A 14,163-nucleotide genomic window follows, 5' to 3' on the forward strand; every position below is an offset into this window, starting at 1 on the left:
CCCTCCATATGGCCGCTTGATACAGCCTCACAACATGACATCTGGCTTCCCACAGACAGGTGATCCAAGAGAAAGAACAGGCAGGAAGCTGCAGTGCCTTTTATTAGCTAGTCTAGGAAATTAGATACTGTACATTTCACCAAATTCCGTCCATTAGAAGTGAGCATACTCACTATACTATACTTAGACTATACTAAGTTTAGCATACTCTCAAGGGGAGGGGAATTAAGTACCATCTCTGGAATGGAAGAGTGTCGAAGAATTCATGGACATATTCTAAACCCACCACATTAACATATTACAAGTTAACTTTCTTTAATAATTTTCTGATGAAAGATTATATGGAACCTAGTACATCTTGTACATAAGCCACAGGCAGTGCAAGTAGGATCCCTGCTCCAGGCCCTGAGATGCAGGGGCCCCCATGCTTTGGAGTGGCTTCCTCAAAGTGGCCTAAAACCCTGTCTGGTGGCTGGGACTGGCCGGGCCAGAAGTACCATTTGAGTGAGGTCCTGGTCTGGACCAGGACCCACATGAGCCCTGATCCCTATTTTTCCTTTTTGAAGGTGCTCTCTCTTACCCTTTACCCTATGTATAGGGTCAGACAGATGCCCTGATGAGCTCTGGTACTTACACCTATAGGACTGTCCCAGAGCTCTGTGGCCAGTTCTGGGCTGGGGCGTGGGGCTGGCAAGTAGATCACTCCTGATGGCTGGTGTGGCATTTCTTTCATAAGATCTTATGAGACTGGGGCATCAGAATGGTGGCGACAGCCTGATTTTGAGTGACTATCACTCATGTTGTTTATAGGCCAAGTTCAAGGCTCTAGGCCTGAACATTCAGTGCCAGTCCTTGGGCTTGAGTTGCACGTGTATCAGCTCTCACCGTGACTATTCCAACTGTGGGACTACCTCCAGTCTAGGGCACCTAAAGGTGCAGAGGTGGTGGCAGGTGCCTTTACCTTGTATGGCACCCAGGGCTGTCGTTCCCTCCACAAGCTCTGCACCAGGTGTCAAGCAGTACTCTGGGCCATGTCCACTTCCTGCAGAGACTTTCAAGACAACTGCTCCACAACTCCAATGGGGTCTCTTGGCTCATCAATGTGGTGACATCATGCTCCCCAGGTCAGTCTCAAGCCATGCCAGATGAAGAATGGACATTCTTTGTACAATTGGGGCTTCTGCCATGGGCACCTTTCTTTCCTCCCCCTTCGTGGTGGTGAGTGGAAGGCAGGGGTGCAGTCAAGCTTGCAATAGATCTCATTCTAGGATGCACTGATTATTGTTCAAAGAGTTCAGGAGAAGACGTGGTTAGAAGTTATCTTGTTCTACCTTTATGCTATAAAATTCCAAACAGAAAATTTAACATGACCAGAAAATGAAGTATTATTCACATTTCCCCACATCCTCTGTGTAAGGCTTGCTTTTGTGGTTCTTATCAACAAAACACAGTAACTTCTGTATGAGGAGTTACTGGAAGCCAGTATTTATGGGCAGGCCAATGGATGATGCAATGTCCCAAGTAAGATGTAACCAGCATTAAATAAATGGTATTAGGGAACTGTGGAGGCAAGAGATCTATATTTTTCCAGTACAAACAGGTTCTAAAGAGCCATGGCATTGTGAGTAATAATGGCGTTGCTACCTTCTTGTGGTGGAAGATGAAATTAGCCAGGAATGGCACTGTGAGATAATAGAAAATATATATTGTTTCTGCCCCGGTTTCTGACACAGAGCTCCTGAAACCCTTGTAAATTCCTACGTGATAAGAGCATTAGCAGCAACTTTATTTTACTGAGGCGACTCTGGGTGGGCTCCTGGATGGTCACCAGAAAGACCAAACCATGATTAGGAGCTTGGCATTCCTCCAGAGAGGGGAGAGGGCTGGAAATGGAGTTAATGATCAATCATGCCTACGTGAGGAAGCCTCCATAAAATCCCAATAGCATGGAGTTCCAGGAGCTTCCAGGTGGGTGAACACATCCACATACCAGGAGGGTGATGCACCCCAACTCCACAGGGACAGAAGCTCCTGCACTAGGGACCCTCCCAAACTTCACCCTATGTATCTCTTCATCTGGCTGTTCATCGGCATCCTTTATCGTGTCCTTTAATAAACTGGTAAATGTAAGTAAGTATTTCCTTGAGTTCTGTGAGTTGCTCTACCAAATTAATCCAACCTGAAGAGGAGGTCGTGGGAACCTCCAAGTTGCAACCAAATCAGACAGAATTTGTGGGTAACCTGGGGACCTACTACTTGCAAATGACATCTGAAGCGGGGTGGGGGCCAGTCTTGTGGGGCTGAGCCCTTAACCTGTGGGATCTCCAGGTAGACATTTTCAGAACTGAGTTCAATTGTAAGACACCCAGCTGATGTCACAGAGAATTGCTTGGTGTGGGGAAAAAAACCCACACATCTGGTGTCAGAGGTGTTGTGAGTGTTCTGTGTGAGTAGTAAAGGAGACACATTGGAAAGAGAAACACAGAAGGAGGTGGAAAACTTGTTTTTTCCCTACATGGGAGGTGAAAAATGGTTGTTTTTCCTTTTTAGGCATATTTGACAATAAAGAACATAAGGAGATGGTTCCTGGACCTAAGAGGAAGAGATGGAGCCTGGACACACAAGGATTATTCAGGTGTATTGATTGGACAATAAATGAATACATAAATACCTCTTCTCTATACTTTTTTCTAAATCTTCATCAATAAATCATAATATTTCATATGGACCCATGATTTTAGTACATTTTTATTCAAATTATTCATATAGACAGAGGCCTTGCAAAAAATATGTCTGTGGTCCCACATACCTTATTTTTTAAATTTATTTTATTTTTTAAATTTATATTTATTTATTTGTTTATTTATTTATTTATGGCTGTGTTGGGTCTTCATTGCTGTGCGCAGGCTTTCTCTAGTTTCGGCGAGCGGGGCTACTCTTCGTTGTGGTGCGCGGGCTTCTTACTGCGGTGGCTTCTCTTGTTGCAGAGCACGGGCTCTAGGCACGCGGGCTTCAGTAGTTGTGGCTCGAGTGCTCAGTAGCTGTGGCTCGAGGGCTCTAGAGCGCTGGCTCAGTAGTTGTGGCGCACGGGCTTAGTTGCCCCTCGGTAGGTGGGATCTTCCCGGATCAGGGATCAAACCCGTGTCCCCTGCACTGGCAGTCAGATTCCTAACCACTTCGCCACCAGGGAAGTCACACACACACCTTAGAGGCAACATCTAAGATGGTTCCCAATGACCCCCTCCTCCTGGTGCTCATGCCTTTGTGTCATCTCTTCCCCTTGAGTGTGGCCTGGATTTACAGAGTCACTTCTAACAAATAGAATAAGGCAGAAATGATGGAACATCATCTCAGGTTAGTTTATAAAAGGACTGCAGCTTCTGTCTTAGGTGCACTCTCTCTCACTTGCTGGTGCTCTCTCTCTCTCTCTCTTTTTCCCTCCCTCAACTGGAGCCCAGCCAATATATAAAGAGGTCCAAGCTATCCTGTGAAGGCCACATGGAGGAGAGAGGCCCTGGAGGGTCTAGCTGCAAAAGGTACAGCCTAACAAACCAGATACCCTGTGGTCAGATCATAAAGGCAAATCCCCAATCACTGCTGCCATCGATGGGCAATAACTTGGTTACAACAAGCCGAAAACATTTAACACACAGCTCGGCAGGCAGTGTGGCCTGGCCTCGGCTATCTATTTTTCTTTATTTGACCCCTGCAAGGAGCAGGGTGACACGAAGTAAAATTTTCTTCTTCCTGCACTTTTGTTATTGACTGCTGCTGGAATAGCCCTTCTAAAACTCACACTTATCTCTTTGCTCTCCTGCTCAAGAAGCCACAGTGGCTCCCTTCTTCCTGTTATCACATGGATCCCACTGATCATTTCCTCAGCTTCCGTGCCAGCCAGTCATCTGTCCTAATATGCATTGAGGCCACGGCACTCACTGTGTGTCACAATCATCAAAAGCAAGGCCAGAGGTGACCTCTGCTCTGAGGCTGCATCACTGGATGGATTTTAGGGGTCGCTGGGAATGCTGGTTTCCTGAGGGCAGAGGTTTTACCTGTTTTGTTCCCTGTTAAATCCTGGCACTGTGCCTGGCACACTGTAGAGGGGCAGGCAATATATGTCAGAAGAATGAATGAACTGACTCCCCAACTCTCAACTGGGTCTGGATAAAACTGAGGCACAGAGTGGAGTGGTGACTGGCTCAGGACCATGGATTAAAAAACTGGGTCCCCAGTTGCTCACCCAGTGGCCAGACGTTTCTTTCCCAGCCCCTCTCCTCAGGTCTCTCCTGGCAGTGGTAGATGCGGACGTGCACCACCCAGACCCCCTTTCAAGGAAGCACTGGCTGCAGCTGTCAGCTTGGCAGGGTGGGCCTCCGCTGCTGAGAGCCACCTCCCTGAGATCAAGCCCTGCTGGGGCCGGCCCACATCTGGTGACCCAGAGAGGCTGAGACGTGAAGCCCAGCATTTCCTCCCAACAAGGGGCGCTCTGACGAGCAGACCACTGCGCCACCAGGGAAGTCCCTGTTTTCTGTTCTTTGTTTTTATAACTTGAGGGTTTCTTGTGGTTCAGTAATAGAGCAGTGCATATCTTTTTTAGTCAGACGAGGCTGTGAGGTAGAATTTGACCATCAGTGACTTCTTCTTTTGAATAAGCACCTGAAAATGGACCTTGTGGGAGGTGGATGCTCATAGATGCAGAGAGCAGATTGGTGGTTGCCAGAGGTATGGTGGGGGGAGTGTGAAATGGGTGAAGGGAGTCAAAAGGTACAAACTTCCAGTTAAAATAAATAAGTCATGGGGATTTAATGTACAGTGTGGCAACTATAATAATACTGTAATATTATAGTAATACTGTTAATAATTCTGTATTGCATATTTGAAAGTAAATCTTTCTTTAAAAATATTTATTTATTTGGCTGTGCCAGGTCTTAGCTGCAGCATGTGGGATCTAGTTCCCTGACCAGGGATCGAACCCAGGCCCCCTGCATTGGGAGTGCGGAGTCTTAGCCACTGGACCACCAGGGAAGCCCCCTGAAAGTAAATCTTAAAAGTTCTCATCACAAGAAAAAAAACTGTAACTATATATGGTGATGAATGTTAACAAGACCTATTGTGGTGATCATTTCACAATTTATACAAATATCAAATCATTATATTTTATTATATTTACACCTGAAACTAATTTATAGTATGTCATGTATACCTCAATTTAAATTTTTAAAAAAATTTTTCGGCTGTGCTGCATGGCATGCGGGTTCTTAGTTCCCTGACCCGGGATGAACCCGTGCCCCCTGCAGTGGAAGCGCGGAGTCCTAACCACTGGACCGCCAGGGAATTCCCTAAAAATCAATTTTTAAAAAAAACACGGACCTAGCGTCATCAAGATCTAATAGGAACGTTAAACATTGTACCTGTGGCCACTCACATTCACTGCAAGAGAGAACACCCAAGGCCATGAGAGTATCCCTCTTTGATTCCGGGATAGGAAAACAAGTAGACCACTTCCTCTATTTTGCTGCATTTTCCACTAAACCTAATTTATAAGCCTATATCATATTTTTAATGTCTGGTGTGGAGACTGCTCAACTTGATCCAACAATATGGATAAGTTGGCAAGGATTCAATTGGCTGTCTTCTATTTCTTTAGCTAAAGGTCTGGTCTCTGTTATATGGACTATAGAAATTTATGACTGTTATATTTTCAATGTTGGTCATGCCCTGGATCAGTAAAAAGGGTCCTTTTTAACTGCTTAATGCTTTTTTCCTTAATTTTATCTTGAATTTATATTGCAACTACTGTTTTCTCTGTCTTTACTTTTCTCACACATTTTTACTCATTGTTTAAAACAATCTTTCTGAATCATGTTGATTTAGACATTATTTGGTTGATTTTTGAATTTTTACTCAATCTGCGTGCCCTTGTCACTTAATGTATGGACTTTAATCCATTAATGTTTATTGTCAGAAAGTGAAATTCTGTGTTGTTTTATGTTTTTGGTATTTTTTATGCCTTCTTGGTATTTCCTTAGTGGTCTACCTTTTGTTATGGAATCATTTCTCATTCTTTTTCAAGTGATTTGAAAGTCCTCTTTCCTGTCTTTAATTCAACTTGTGATTATCGTTGTTTTTTTTAAAAAAACTTAGTTGAATCTACATTTATCTAATTATCTGCAGCAGAAATGAAAGAACATCTATTCATTTCTTCTCTCCTTTGTTAATGGAGTGTGAACACTCCTATGGTCATAAGATAGGTGTCTGAACACTTAGGGTAACAGACCGGGATGTGGAGTCCCATGAGTCATGCGCAGAGCACTTTGGAAACAGGTCAAACAGACTGGGTACAGACACTCCTGGTGTAACACAGATTGTGGTATGAACATTTCTGGAGTCATACAGACTAGGGTGTCGACATGCCTCATGTCACAAAGACTAGAATGTGGACACTCTTGGGTACATATGTACTAGGGTAGGGACCTCCTGCAGTCACACAGATTGGGGTGTAGACACTTTGGGGGTCATACAGACTGGACTTTGGACATATGTGGTCATGCAGACTAGGTCGTGGAGACTCCTCGGCTCACACAGAGTCAGGTATGGATCATGGGAGTGTCTGTGTTCCAGTCTGTGACTCCACTAGAATCTACATTTATCACTGTGAACAGTTTGGTCCACATTGCAATCTCCCACCCTATTATATCTGACTGTAGTCTGTATTTCACCAGTAGTGACCACTTTGAAGTCCTTATAAGTTCAGTAGTTTTCATCCCCTATATTTGAATTCAGACAAGAAGGCCATTAATGCTGGAGTATTTTCCATAAGCCCAGGTTTGAAGTCTTAACCAAAGGGGCACAGATGGTGAAAGACTTAACAATGGTCCAGGTTCAAGGTCAGAAGGTAGGGCATGGATAATGGACTAGTTAACATGCTAGGGTCCGTGCTCTAAAAGAGTACTGACGGTGAAATTACTAACCTTGTTTAAGGTCAGGCCAGAGGGGCAATAACAGTGCTAGCCTTATCAGAGGCCCCAGTGGAAGGCAACACTGCCAGAAGGGAACTGACAGTGGAAGAATTAACACGGACTGTGGTTCAAAGTCAGAGAAGAGGAGCATTGATGGTAGAAGAGTTTACACACAGGGTTCAATAACAGACGAGAAAATCACTGATGGTGGAATAAAGAGACCCAGATTTGGGGTTATGTAAGAGAGGCTGGGATTTTTTTAATTAGTTAACAATAGTTCTGTTTGATTATCTAGACAGAGAGATGTTGATGTTAGAATAGTTAGCAAATGATTGAACTCAGACTAGAGGGGCATTAAGAGTTAACAGAGGCCCTGGTTTAGGGTCAGACCAAAGAAACAGAAATGGAGACAATTGAATAAATATCTGGGTTTGAGCTCAGTCAAGAGAGGAACAGATTCTAGAATAGTTAACAGAGTCCGGGGTTTGAGTTCAGATTCCAGGAGCACTGATGTTGGAAGAAATAACTGTACAAGTTCAATGACAGACTCACAGGCTACTGGTAACAGAACAGTTATCAGAGGATCAGGTTCGAGGTCAAATCACGGGGGAGTTAATGGTGCTATATTTAACAGAGGTTTGAGGATAGGCCTGGAGTGGAGGGATTTAAATGGCTGTGTTGGATAATTAGACAAGTAGATCATTGAATTTGGAAGAGTAAACATCAGACAGATGGCAGAGCAAGGATAGTGGAAGAGCTTTGATAAGGAAGCAGGATGACACTGAAGGTGAAATGACAATAAAAGAGACCCTGGTTTGAGAATAGACCAGCAGGACATTGATGTTGCAGCAGTTAATAGTGGAACAGGTCTGAGGTCAGACCAATGGAGCACTGTGGCTTAAGAGTTAAAATGGCCTGGGTTCAAAGTCAGATCAGAAAGGACTGAAGGTTGAATAGTTAAAAAGAAGCCCTGCACGTCTGGAACCTGTGCTCTGCAATGGGAGAGGCCGCAGCGGTGAGAGGCCCCTGTACCACAAAAAAAATTAAAAAAAAGAAGCCTAGGTACAACAGTGTCGGAGTCTTGGATGAAGAATTAATAAGAGGTCTGGGTTTGATTTGAGACCAGAGGGGCCTTTCAGTTAGAATATGAAATGAAGGCCTGGGTTCAAGGTCATGCCTAAGGAGCAGTGACGGGAGAATACTTAACAGAGACCTTGTTTTTTATGGCAGACCAGAAGGGCACTGATGGTGGAATTATTAATAGAGGAGGTCAAACCAGAGAGGCTGGCATCTTGGAATAGTTCAAAATCAGATCGGAGGCTCCCTGACTTCAGACTATACTACAAAGCTACAGTAATCAAGACACTATGGTACTAGCACAAAAACAGGAATACAGATCAATGGAACAGGATAGAAAGCCCAGAGATAAACCCACATACATATGGTCACCTTATCTTTGATAAAGGAGGCAAGAATATACAATGGAGAAAAGACAGCCTCTTCAATAACTGGTGCTGGGAAAACAGGACAGCTACATGTAAAAGAATGAAATTAGAACACTCCCTAATACCATACACAAAAATAAACTCAAAATGGATTAAAGACCTAAATGTAAGTCCAGACTCTATAAAACTCTTAGAGGAAAACATAGGCAGAACCCTCTATGACATAAATCACAACAAGATTCTTTTTGATCCACCTCCTAGAGAAATGGAAATAAAAACAAAAATAAACAAATGGGACCTAATGAAACTTAAAAGTTTTTGCACAGCAAAGGAAACATAAACAAGATGAAAAGACAACCCTCAGAATGGGAGAAAAGATTTGCAAGTGAAGCAACTGACAAAGAATTAATCTCCAAAATTTACAAGCAGCTCATGCAGCTCAATATCAAAAAAACAAACAACCCAATCCAAAAATGGGCAGAAGACCTAAATAGACATTTCTCCAAAGATACACAAATTGCCAACAAACACATGAAAGAATGCTCAACATCATTAATCATTAGAGAAATGCAAATCAAAACTACAATGAGGTATCACCTCACACCAGTCAGAATGGCCAGCATCAAAAAGTCTACAAACAACAAATGCTGGAGAGGGTATGGAGAAAAGGGAACCCTCTTGCACTGTTGGTGGGAATGTAAATTGATACAGCCACTATGCAGAACAGTATGGAGGTTCCTTAAAAAAGTAAAAATAGAACTACCATATGACCCAGCAATCCCACTACTGGGCAAATACCCTGAGAAAACCATAATTCAACAAGAGTCATGTACCAAAATGTTCATTGCAGCTCTATTTACAATAGCCAGGACATGGAAGCAACCTAAGTGTCCATTGACAGATGAATGGATAAAGATGTGGCACATATATACAATGCAATATTACTCAGCCATAAAAAGAAACAAAATTGAGTTATTTGCAGTGAGGTGGATGGACTTAGAGTCTGTCATACAGAGTGAAGTAAGTCAGAAAGAGAAAAACAAATACCGTATGCTAACACATATATATGGAATCTAAAAAAAAAAATGGTTCTGAAGAACCTAGGGGCAGGACAGGAATAAAGACGCAGACGTAGAGAATGGACTTGAGGACACAGGGAGGGGGAAGGGTAAGCTGGGACGAAGTGAGAGAGTAACATTGACATATATACACTACCAAATGTAAAACAGATAGCTAGTGGGAAGCAGCCGCATAGCACAGGGAGATCAGCTTGATGCTTTGTGACCACCTAGAGGTGTGGGATAGGGAGGGTGGGAGGGAGATGCAAGAGGGAGGAGATATGGGGATATATGTATATGTATAGCCGATTCACTTTGTTATAAAGCAGAAACTAACATACCATTGTAAAGCAATTATACTCCAATAAAGTTGTTTAAAAAAAAATCAGATCAGAGGACCTTGATGTTAGAATAGTTAACAGAAGTCTCCACTCCCAGTCAGACCAGAGGGCTGATGATGGTGGAACAGTTTATAGAGGTCAGGGCAGAAGGGCACCAGCAGTGGAATAACTGAAAAAGCTCTGGGCTTTGGTTGAATGAGAAGCCTATCATGTTGGATTAGTTAAGAGATACGCACGTGAAACTTCAGATCAAAGCGGGTCTTGAAGGAGTAAAGGCTAACAGAGCCCGAATTTGAGGTCAGACCAGAAATGCCTTGATGATTCTAGAGTTCAAAAAGGCCCAGTTGGGACTTCCCTGGTGGCACAGTGGTTAAGAATCCACCTGCCAATGCAGGGGACGTGGGTTCGAGCCCTGGTCTGGGAAGATCCCACATGCCATGGAGCAACTGAGCCCGTGTGCCACAACTACTGAGCCTGTGCTCTAGAGCCCACAAGCTACAATTACTGGAGCAGGCGTGCTTAGAGCCCGTGCTCTGCAACAAGAGTAGCCCCTGCTCACCGCAACTGGAGAGAGCCCGCATGCAGCAACGAAGACCCAACACAGCCCAAAATGAATAAAATAAAATAAATAAATTTTTTAAAAAGGCCCAGTCAGAGCAGAAAGCCAGTGATAGTGGGATATTAACTAGAGGCCTGCATTCAAGGTTGGACCAAAGAATAGTCAGCAGAATTTCAGTTCCAGATAAGACCAAAGGGGTATTGATGCTGGAGTGGTTAAGAGTTCCAGATCTGAGGGCTTCCCTGGTGGCGCAGTGGTTGAGAGTCCGCCTGCCGATGCAGGGGACGCGTGTTCGTGCCCCAGTCCAGGAAGATCCCACATGCTGCGGAGCGGCTGGGCCCGTAAGCCATGGCCGCTGAGCCTGTGCGTCCGGAGCCTGTGCTCTGCAGCGGGAGAGGCCACAACAGTGAGAGGCCCGTGTACCGCACAAAAAAAAAAAAAAAAAAAAAGGGTTTCAGATCTGATGTTAAATCAGAGGCACAGTGATGACGGACAAGTTAACAGAGGTCCAAGTCTGACCAGTAAGTTTTTTTTTTATTATTTGCTCTTTATTTATTTCCCCTTAGGTTGTAAGTCAAGAAAATCATGATGAAGAATTTAAAGCAGAAGGTCAACTCTGTTACCTCAAAATTTCGCAAGGAGGAAGTCCCCCAAATCATGTATAACAACATCTGTGATCAGCCATCTTGAATCCAGATGCAATGAAGACATGAAAAATGTGAAGAAAAGAAGAAAGTATTAGAGAAAAATGAGGCTCCCCGAAATGATTTTGTGATCTGCTAACCTTAGTGGAAACCAAGCGTCTTTTTGGTGCTCCATACTGTGCAGAAAAGAGTTAACAGCAGGCCTCAATTGCTGTCTTTGGAAAGGCCTGCTTTAAGGGGGGCCCTTGGCTGGCATCTGGAAATTTAGATTCCAGGAAGATTCCCACCACTCTCTAATTGATAAGAGTGACCCACTGTGCCTGAACTGTTCGTCCAAGCACCGTGGTTTATGCTAAACACCTGCTTTCCTTCAGGGTGTCAGGGAGTTGGGTATGTGCCAGGCAGAGGGTGCTTACATGACCAACCCCTAATAGAAACCATGGGCGGAGTCTCTAACAAGCTTCCGTGGTTCACAGTGTTTAACATGTGTTGTCACAACTGAGGGAATTAAGGGTGTCCTGTGAGGCTTCACTGGAAGATGACCCTTGGAGGCTTGTGCCTGTTTCCCCTGGACTTCACCCCATGCGCCATTTCCCTTTGCTGACTGTGCTCTGTATCTTTTTGCTGTAAAAATCACAGCCATGTATACAACCATATGAGGAGACTGAGAATCCTCCTAGCAAATCACTGAGTCTGTGAACAGTCCAGCTCTCTGGACTATCACCACATCTCATCACCATTTACCTTAAGGTCTGTCAGATGGAAGTACCAGATAGAAATGCTTCTGGCTACAAGTAATTGCACTGTCCAATAACAGTGGCTTGAATGAACAAGAGGTTATTTTCCTCCCTCAACAAGACTGCTGGTGTTAGTTCAGCAGCTCAACAATGTTGGGCCAGGTCGGGGTCTCTGTGACTCTGTGGACTGACCCTGAGGTCTCAAGACGGTAGCTATAATTCCCATTGATACATCTGGATGTGGCAGCCTATGGAGCTGGAGGGAAGGGAGCAGCTGGAGCAAGAGGCTCTTTGATACCCTGGAACTTTGACATTTCCTGGTGACTCAGGTCATTGACAAGGGATTTGGGTTATCAATCTCCCTGTCTACACCCCAAGCTTTCTGACCTCACTCAGGGCTCCTCTCAAATACTGAACATTACTCTGTGTTCTCTGAGCTGTTCCAGGCCTCGAATTTGAGCCCTGGGTGGGCATGGGAGGAGCTAGGGGTAGTCTGGAGTTTCTCTGGGGTGGAGAGAGATCCCCCATCCCTTTCCTCCCACAACAGGAGCCGCTACCTCGGCCTCAGGGTCCATAGTTGCTCTGCACCACCTTGGCGCTCTCAACACCTCTGCTCCCTGCTTGCGGAAAACAACCAATGCACTGACAGGTGTGGGGCCCAGGGTGCGGCTGGCCCAGGGGTGGGGGGAGCCTGGAAGCCTCAGCCTCCCTGAGGAGCCAGCGGAGTCCTGCAGACTTAACAGGATGAAACCCCTGTGGTAGAAGCCAACATTCCCTACCTCAGCCCCTCTGCTGCCACCACCTTGGTGCAAGTCCCCATCACTGCTCACCTCAACTACTGCAGGGTCTCCTGACTGATCCCCCTGCTCCCGCTCCCCCATTCCAGTCTGTTCTCTTCACAGTGCCCACAAGGATCCTCTTACAACCAAGTGAGATCATGTCCCTACTCCGCCCAAAATGTTCTGGTGACTCACGCCTCACTCAGCAAAAACGCTCAAGTCCTCACTGTGCCCCCAAAGCCCTCCAGGATTGGGCCTGTCCAACCTCATCTCTTAGCAAACCTTAATCTAGCCACGCTGGCCTCTACAATGGTCCTCCTGGCACACTCCAGCCTTGGTGCCTCTGAACTGCCTTTTCTCTACCTATGATATTCTTCTTCCTCACACACTATGGCTCTCTCACTTCATTCAGGTCTTTGTTTAAATTTCACACTGTCAGAGACCCCAAATAGCCAAAGCAATCTTGAGAAAGAAAAACAGAGCTGGAGGAATTAGGCTCCCTGACTTCAGTCTACACTACAAATCTACAGTAATCAGAACAGTATGGTACTGGCACAAAAACAGAAATACAGATCAATGGAACAAGACAGAAAGCCCAGAAATAAACCCACGCACCTATGATCAATTAATCTACAACAAAGGAGGCAAGAATATACAATGGAGAAAACAGAGTCTCTTCAATAAGTGGTGCTGGGAAAACTGGACAGCTACCTGTAAAAGAATGAAATTAGAACATTCTTTAACACCATACACAAAAATAAACTCAAAACAGATTAAGGACCTAAATGTGAGACCGGAAACTATAAAACTCTTAGAGGAAAACATATGCAGAACACTCTTTGACATAAATCGCAGCAATATCTTTCTGGTTTCACCTCCCAGAGTAATGAAAATAAAAACAAAAATAAACAAATGGGACCTAATTAAACTTAAAAGCTTTTGCACAGCAAAGGAAATGATAAACAAGACGAAAAGACAACCCTCAGAATGGGAGAAGAGATTTGCAACTGAATCAATGGACAAAGGATTAATCTCCAAAATATATAAACAGCTCATGCAGCTCAATATTAAAAAAAAATGAACAACCCAATCAAAAAATGGGCAGAAGACCTAAATAGGCATTTCTCCAAAGAAGACATACAGATGGCCAAGAAGCACATGAAAAGCTGCTCAACATCACTAATTTGGGTTATCTATCTCCCATCTTCTCTATTAGAGAAGTACAAATCAAAACTACAATAAGGTATCACCTCACACCAGTTAGAATGGGTATCATTAGAAAATCTACAAACAACAAACGCTGGAGAGCGTGTGGAGAAAAGGGAACCCTCTTGCACTGTTGGTGGGAATGTAAATTGATACAGCCACTATGGAGAATAGTATGGAGTTTCCTTAAAAAAGTAAAAATAGAACTACCACACGACCCACCAATCCCACTACTGGGCATATACCCAGAGAAAACCATAATTCAAAAAGAGTCATGTACCACAATGTTCATTGCAGCACTATTTACAATAACCAAGACGTGGAAGCAACCTAAGTGTCCATTGACAGATGAATGGATAAAGATGTGGCACATATATACAATGCAATATTATTCAGCCATAAAAAGAAATGAAATTGAATTATCTGTAGTGAGGT

Source organism: Delphinapterus leucas, chromosome X (assembly GCF_059928025.1).
Source record: "Delphinapterus leucas isolate spDelLeu-1000000601 "Yukka" chromosome X, BTC_Dleu_Yukka2, whole genome shotgun sequence".
NCBI lineage: Eukaryota > Metazoa > Chordata > Mammalia > Artiodactyla > Monodontidae > Delphinapterus > Delphinapterus leucas.